Source organism: Sus scrofa, chromosome 10 (assembly GCF_054392235.1).
Source record: "Sus scrofa isolate SSC_HxYL_T2T_F1_AM1 chromosome 10, Sscrofa_HxYL_maternal_Yorkshire_Landrace_v2.0, whole genome shotgun sequence".
Taxonomy (NCBI): Eukaryota; Metazoa; Chordata; class Mammalia; order Artiodactyla; family Suidae; genus Sus; species Sus scrofa.
This window is the reverse complement of record NC_139392.1, coordinates 3,993,088-4,001,202: the sequence shown is the minus strand read 5'-3', so window position 1 is coordinate 4,001,202 and position 8,115 is coordinate 3,993,088.

The following is an 8,115-nucleotide window of genomic DNA, read 5'->3' as shown; positions in this document are numbered from 1 at the left end:
AACATATCAGGACTTGTTGAGAAAGTTAATTTCTGACTTCAAGGAGTTTGGGTCTACAGGGGAGGTAAGTAGCCAAATACAGAAAACAAAAGAAGAAAAGAAACCAAATAAAAATCTGCAGACAGTCCCGAACACTGGCTGAAGAAATTAGAGGAATATAACGAAAGCCTAAAAGCCTCAATGCCTGGACTCCCTAATCAGATGTTTGATCCTTAGAAATTCATTTAATATTTAAGCATCCTTACTCCTCACATTTTTTTCAAGATTAGGGACTCAGGATTTCTGATTTCTAACTTTATTGTCCTCAAATTTATGGATTTTATTGATTTATTGACCTGATATTCTCCAAAGCACCTCCTGGTTGATGCCCAAACAAGAAAAGGAGGCAGATATGGAGTTTCCTGGTGGCACAGCAGGTCAAGAATGTGGTGTGGACATGGCTATGGCTTGGGTCACGGCTGTGGTGCAGGTTCAATCCATGGCCTGGGAGCTGCCTCATATTGCAGGCACAATCAAAAAAAGAAGAAGAAGGAGAAGAGAAAAAAAGAGGCAATTAGTTATGATTAATGAAGGAAACTCACATTAAAGGTTAACATGGGATATTGGCCTAAGAATAAGGAACAATTTTACGGCTTAGAAGTACATAAAAGGGAAACAAAATCCTAGGAAATAGAGCTTACATTTTTTTTTTTTTTGACCAGTCACATGTATAAAAACAGAATGTCTTTAAAAATAAACTCAGGTTGAATTAGATAATTTGATGTTATGAAGCCCACAGACAAAAGTCAATACTCAGACTGTCATATTCTGCACAGAATAGAAGCTCAATAAATGACCCTGCAATCAAATAGCAGCACCAATAAGCACTATGAGGAAGGCAGTACAGCATCTTAGGAAAAAGTAAATGTGACATATTTTTATTTGAATCCTGGCTCTGCCACTTATCAAGTGCAATATGTTAGCAAAGTTACTCAATATTCTGAACTTCAATTTTTCATTCGTAATATTGGAATAAAACATTTACAGTATTCTTAAGTGATCAAATTTGAAAATATTTGTAAAGTACCAAGTATAGACTAATTGACTTTAGTGCATGGATGGATTATGAAAAGTATTCCCTGTATTGAAGTATCACATTTTAATTATAACATACATTTTCTAGTAATGTCTAGATTATAAACCAATATATCCTTTGAGAATAATGAGATTTCCTAAACAAAATATGGGGGCAGCTAATGCTCTCACCCAATCTTATAATTTTGCCCTGAAAACAAAAGTAAATAATGACATTTAGCTAAATGAAAAAAAAAAAAGGAACATTAAAAACGTAATATTTTGTCTAAAGGCAAATCTGAAAAAGCTTCCCTTTTTTGTTATGTGCAGTGTAGCCCTTCTTTAGAAGAAAAAAACAGGACAAAGAATATTAAAGATCTAGAACCCCTGAAATGCTCACAGACTAAACTATAGCATTAACGGGATTCAAACAAATTATTTTCACTGTGTTATTATATTAACTGGCCTTATATTTAACTGCCATGCTCTTTAATTATCCTCTGTTCAATCATCAACCAAAACCAAACCCCTGATCATTTGACAAGCTTGTTCATCTCCATCACTGAAGCTTTTTCAACAAAGAAAGTAAGAGGTAAGATAACATACCCAGACCTGTTTTCTGTAATAGGTGGACTGAATGAACACAGGTTCACTGAGCACCGTGTATCTCATTTATACTCTTAGCTGCTGGACATTCAGATGTGAGTCAAACAGGAGAGAAAGGGAGAGGAGAAGAGGGTAAACATTCTTCCTGGGATGTTCTCTGATGCAGTGTGCATTCTCCAACACGCAGCTGAAAGGCGTGTTTTAAATAAGACAATTCTTCATTCTTATCCCAAGTCTCAAATTCTTTTATGACTGGTGATGCCATCACCACCTATCTTTTGAAGCCAGCAGTTTGAAAATTTATTTAAAAGAAAATCAAGAGACCCACTAACTTGCACAATCCTTGCACATATTTAATGAAAGCAAAGCAAACTAAAAGCGTACACACATAAACGTATCTTAATCAAGGTTATTATTATTTTTTTAATAAGGGTTTTTGTTTGTTTGCTTTTTGGCTGCCCTATAGCCTATGGAGCTCCCAGGCCAGGTATCAGATCTGAGCCACAGCCGCCTAAGCCACAGCTATGGCAACACCAGAACCTTAACCCACTGGGCCGGGCCAGGGATTGAACCTATGTCTCAACATTCCCAAGACATCATCGATCCTGTTGTGCCACAGTGGGAACTCCTAAGAAGGCTTTAAAAATTTATTTCGTATTCAGTCATTGATTTCTTGGCCTCACCCACAGCCTGTGGAAATTCCCAGGCCAGGGATCCAACCCAAGCCACAGCAGTGACCCAAGCTGCTCCAGTGACAAGACTGAGTCATTAACCCACTGCACCACAAGGGAACTCCTTCATTATTTTTTTGGTGTTAATTCCATTGTATTGTTTTTGCCTTATAAACAAACCAACTATAGAAAGGTCTTTCAAATGGTTAAACAACAACAATAAAACATAATTATGAGCAAAATTTTGTCACATCACTTGAGAATAGAGAACAATTTACAGCATAATGGTCAATTGTGCCATTTCGTAAAATAGCCAGTATCAACTGTAATTTTTAAATACAATATTATTTTACCAAAAATCCACACGTTTATGTGGAACTTAGTGTTCTAATTAAATTTTCTATAGTAGAAACACAACTCGTAGAAGTCATAACTAAAGAAAGTAATTTAAATATTATAGATTCAGTTAAAAAAATAACAACTTTCAGATAGTCTGTTTGCAGTCCCATCTCTGATAGTTTTGCCTATACACAGAAAATAAATCATAATTATGGGAAAAAGAAGACTAAAACGTTGTTATACTTGGAGCTACTAAAACTATCCAAATTACGTTTAACAGACTCTACTTACTAAAGCAAGGAAGTGAATAAAAAGCATTTGGGGAGTTCCCACTGTGGCTCAGCAGGTTAGGAATCCAACAGAATGGCTGTAAGGATGAAGGCTGGATCCCTGGCTTCCTTCAGTGGGTTAAGGATGTGGTGTCGCCGCAAGCGGCAGGGTAGGTCACAGATGAGGTTCGTGTCTGGTGTTGCTGTGGCTGTGGAGCAGTTCGGCAGCTGCAGTCTCATTCAGCCCCTCGCCTGGGAACCTCCACATGCCCCGATGTGGCTGTCAAAAGAAAAACATATATATCTTTTTGGAGAGATTGCCATCACTATGTGAAGCCCTCCAATCATTTTTCTGAACATCACCGTCACATGCAAAGAAACGAGGATATTTAAACATGAACTCAAGTGACGTCAACTCAGTATGAATGATATCAGTAATGCATGAGCTTAATTACCCATAGCTTGGAATACCTCATGCCTAATTATCCTTATTTAATCATACAGAGCCCCTGCAGTTCAGGAAACATTTGCTGTAGCTGCACCTCAGCTCCAGTCGCCCCATTGGATGGGAGGCCTGCAAAGATGAATAGCATAGTATAAAGTCTATCATTGAAGCTATCACACCCCACGGCCTTCCTATGGAGGCAAACACATAAAAGCAGCCGTTTCGATATAACATGCAAATCGTTCACATACATCCTGCCTCACCGAAGCAGGACAGTTTCACACAGGGTAGCAAAATACCAGAGTCACACCTTTGTGTCTTTGCAATATGTCTCCGTATATTTTATAGAATGACGTTAGGTACTGCCTTGCTATCTATCCTTTGAAATCTACTCTCAATGCCAAACTCTCCAAACCTGAACCAAGGTCGTGGAAGAGACAACAGATGTCATTCACATTATAACAGGATTCATTACAGACGCGAAGTAGGAGCTCCCGGAAATGCATTTAGGCCTTATTCACAGAAATCGACTTAACAAAGAGTCTTTGAAAGTCAATTGTTTGTAGAAAAGTGAAAAGCAGAGTGGTAAAGACACAGACAAATGAACATCAGCCAGGACGCCAGACACAAGACACATGAAATTACGAAATAAATTCACTGAAAAATCATGATTCGATCCATTGATTTTTTGTTGATCTCTATATGCACAAGCCTTTCTGTTGCGAAATATAACAGACATAGTCTCTAAAGAAAATCCCATGATCTTTAAACAGTAGCAATACCTGATGAGTCGACCAAATACACCATCCTGTTAAAAAGTCATCTTGTTTGTTCTACTGGAAATTAAACCTTAATCAAAACTGAACATGAAACTAGAGTCTTTGCTTCAAATTTATTTTTGTGGATATTAGAAATACCTGAACTAGTGACTATTCACACACACAGTCGTAGTTATTCAGAGAAATGCGAACTATGTTAAAGTCAATTACTTTAACTTTCCTTATAAAGTGCTAAAGATAGCACAATTTTAACTGAATGGTAATTTTCAAAGCAATGAAAAGTTGGCGAATTTTATTTTATGGAAGAAATGAAGTAAATTAATTCTGTTTATTGGCATAATATCTGAATTTGTTAGTCATAATTTTTAACTATATTAAAATTTTAGTCATTTTCTGACTTCCTGGCTTTGGGAAATACTGAGACACTTCATAATATTTCTCATATTAAAACTGTATATTTAATCTAATAACTACTCAACTGTAAAATACTAAGTTTAGGTACTTCTCTCTTTGACTTGAATACTTTGGATGTGTGTCACATATTAAATAAGCTAATCTCCTAAATTCACTTTTAAATAGAAGTACCTTAATTTTTAGATATTTGGTTGAACAGTTTTTATAAGTCCTAATTGGAACTGCTGATTTATCCTTGTGCTTTGTTTCAAAGACCTGATGATCTGTGGTTTCTTTTTACCATTTTACATATACTACACAGATTTCCTTCCAAGATTCCAATACGTCTACAGAACAAATCCTGGATAATATAAAAAGTGAAAGTTTAAATTGTAAACTTTGATCTCAGAGACTGGGTTTTTGCTTCCATGTTATGCTGAGTCTTCAGCAAAGACACACGATCAGGGGTCTGCTCAAGTCTCTACAAAGGATGATTCACACTGTTTAATTCATTCAAAGTAATGAGAAAAATAGACGTTTCAGACACCAAATGTAAAATCAAAATCATATATTTGAAAGTTTTCTATGAAAATAACCTTTTAAAAACCTCTAATCATGCTGCATAAAGTACAGGAACATTTCATAGTATAGCAATGAATCACGCAGAAGGAACAGTAAGCTTGGACAGAAATGGGAGGGTGGGGTTAGAAGTTCTGGGAGAAGCAGAGTTAATCTCTACGAAAACATCCTCAAATGAGAAAGATTTTGGACATCTATTAATTCATGATGTGTAACGAAATGATAAACTTTCTTAAACAATTATTCAATCAACTTACATACTTTGTTTCACAACCCCTGAAGTCAATAGCCTAACAGTCTTTCTACTTTATTATTATCTTTCTTCTACTTTTTAAAAATTAAACTCTCTGAAAAATCAGTTGGGCCCCATGGGGTTTTATAGATTGGTTATTTTATTTCTTAGGCTTCCTCTTCCTAAACTAACTGTTGAGATCATTCGGAAATCTATAAACTCTCTTTATAGGCATGTTCCCTTTAAACCTGGCTTAAAAACCAAACTGTTCCTGGGTGCAAAAATAAACACCAATCCTTCTATTTTTGATTCCATGCATGATATTACATTCAAAAACACTTTAATATGAAAATTGAATCAGGATGTTTAGATAAAGGAAGTAAAGTCCATGCAATGTAATTTCAGAGTTTTCAAAAGAAGACGCAATGTGAATTTAAAATAAACGGTGCATGGGAAGCCCAAAGGTTTTTCTCCTGCTTCTTTAGTTTATAAGACATCAGTGCCACTAGGCATCCTAAGGTTACATTTGCGAATTTTAAGAGGCAGCTGAGATTTTGTGAACAGAAAATACACAACCTGCCGTTCTGTTTTCCTCAGAAATCATCAGAGATTAAAAAAACTACTCTACAACTATACTCCAATATAAAATAAAAATTAAATTTTCAAAAACTACTCTAAAAGTATTCTCAGATAAAACAGAAAATAGTCTATTATTTGTAACTACTACATGCAAAAACATATCTTATGTTTCTAGGTATTTAAGGTATTTTCTGCCTCTTAATATGTGGATGTATTTTGGAAGTACAAAATGAAGATTTTCAGATGCTTACAGAATCAAAATGTCTTTGTCAAAAGTCTTTGTATCAGGGATATCAAGGAGCCTGAGAAAAAAGGCAAATACACCAGAATATGGTATGAAAAGCACCCTCAAATCTTGAAAATACTAAGAGTTAATTATTGCAGACCCTTTTCTCTTTTCTGCTATATTCTAATATTTTAAACATTGACACATCATTTTATCCTGAGAAAAAATATTTGAATTTTTTACCAACTGTCTGGATTTTTATTTCATTATATAACAGGATTGATGACTTGGCATGCTGAAGGCTTTTCTGAAATTTCAACAACGTAGGGGAAGAAATATTTTCTGAAAGTGATTTTCCTAAGCAGATTCATTTTACAATTTAATTTCCTTCATCGAGGTAAAGGTCAGTGGGAGGCTATAAGAAAGTTAATTTGCATGAAGTATGCACGTGGAATATGAAAATAATATAATATGAAATATTCATAATTCTGGCTCTTAGACCAACCTCAGGGCTCAAAGAGTAATTACAATAGGAAATAGCTCAACAATTACAACAAACTTTTTTTGATGATGTCAACTAATACACTCTCCTCCTGAGATGCAGAATCCAGTACGCAGAATAACAATTTCTTGGAATTATCAGTCCTTTGTGTCGCCTTCTTTATGTGTTTGTTGGCTTTAGAAAATGCTTATCAATATGGGGCTGATTAACTCTTTGCACAATTCTCCACACAGTCCTACTAATCAAGCAATTTTAAGTCAGCTTTATGTTTATGCTGATTATCTCTTTGCATCTCATTGAACTCAACCCTGGTCTATTTTTAAAGTTTTATTGAAGCATAGCTTATTTACCATGTTGTGATAATTTCTTCTGTACAACAAAGTGATTCAGTTATAGATATACACACATTCATTCTTTTCCAGATTCTTTTCCCACATAGTTTATCACAGAATACTGGGTACAGTTTCCTGCTCTATACAGCAGGTCTCCATGGCCAGTCATTGAATATAGCACAGGGGGCCTATGCCAGTCCCAAACACCCAGCGCTTCCCATCCCCCAATCTGTCTCCTTTGGTAACCAGAAGTTTATTTTCAAAGTCTATGAGTCTGTTTCTATTCTACAAATAAGTTCATTTGTATCCTTTTTGTAGATTCCACATATAAGTGATACCACAAGATATTTGCCTTTCACTGTCTAACTTGACTTAGTATGCTAATCTCTAGGTTCATCCATGTTGATGCAAATGGCATAACTTCATTCTTTTTCATGGCTAAATAGCATTCCATTGTATATATGTACCACATCTTCTTTATCCACTCCTCCATCAATGGACAATTAGGTTGCTTCCATGTCTGTTGTAAATAGTGCTGCCATTTTTGCACATCAAAGGAAACCATAAACAAAATGAAAAGACAACCTATAGAATGGGAGAAAATATTTGCAAATGAAGCAACTGACAAGGAATTAATTCCTAAAATATACAAACAACTGATGCAGCTCAACATCAAGGACAACAACCCAGTCAAAAAACAGGAAGATCTAAATAGACACTAGTATTTTTTTTTTAACTATGGCAACCAACTCATGTTTCTTCAGTGGCTATGTCCTGTGTTTGTCTATTTCAACAGGATTCTTATTCATATTGCATTCTTTTGTTTTTTTGCTCTTTTTTTGAGGGGGGTGTTGGCCACCCCATGACATATGGGATTCCCAGGCCAGGGGTCAGACCAGAGCCACAGTTCCCACTCATGCCATAGCTGCAGCAATGCCAGATCCTTAAGCCACTGTGTCAGGCCAGGAATTGAGCCTGTATCCCAGGGCTCCAGGGACGCTGCCGATCCTGTTGTGCCACAGCGGGAACTCCTCAGACTGCATTCCTATTCTCACTAGTGTGGCCAACATCTGTTGATCTATTGCCCCTTTATCTTAAAATCAAACTATT